At 58.7% G+C, this 492-nt stretch overlaps 1 protein-coding gene across 1 annotated transcript in view; it reads right to left on the bottom strand.

Moving 5' to 3' along the window:
• Positions 1 to 492, bottom strand: part of CCDC43 (coiled-coil domain containing 43) — a gene marked incomplete at both ends in the record, with an annotated part of 3087 nt that overhangs the window by 2274 nt on the left and 321 nt on the right. The gene's annotated exons all lie outside the window — the stretch shown is intronic.

Below are 492 nucleotides of genomic sequence, written 5' to 3' on the forward strand. Positions count from 1 at the left end.
GCTCCTGTCAGGAGCTGTGCAGAGCCAGAAGGTCTCCCCTGAGCCTCCTCTGCTCCAGGCTCAGCACCCCAGAACACTGAGGTTTAGCCAGGAAACCTCAGTGGGAGAACTCCTCCTAGGTGCCAGCACTCTGGGACAACTCTCTCTTTGCCACCAGAGCCAACCAAAAACTACAAAGCAAAGAAGAAGCAGGATGAGCCAAAAGGGACACCCCTTAGCCCCAGGCTGTGGCTGGGTCTGTGCAGCTGAAGGGTGACACTGACCCACGCAGGGTGCTCACACCAGCAAAATCTTTCCAGCCTGTGACCCCCCCTGTGCTCGCTCCAGAGCTCTGCCCAGGGAGGCCCCTGTGCCCACAGCTGAAGGTGGGGGACAACCCCAGGGTGCAGAGGAACATTGGGGACACAGACACGACTGGGAGCAGAGCAGCAGCCTCACAGAGCTGCCCCCACCAGCACTTATGCCAAAAAAGGAGAGTTTGAGGAGACTTTG

Source organism: Merops nubicus, unplaced genomic scaffold, assembly GCF_000691845.1.
Source record: "Merops nubicus isolate BGI_N331 unplaced genomic scaffold, ASM69184v1 scaffold29191, whole genome shotgun sequence".
Classification (NCBI taxonomy): Eukaryota; Metazoa; Chordata; class Aves; order Coraciiformes; family Meropidae; genus Merops; species Merops nubicus.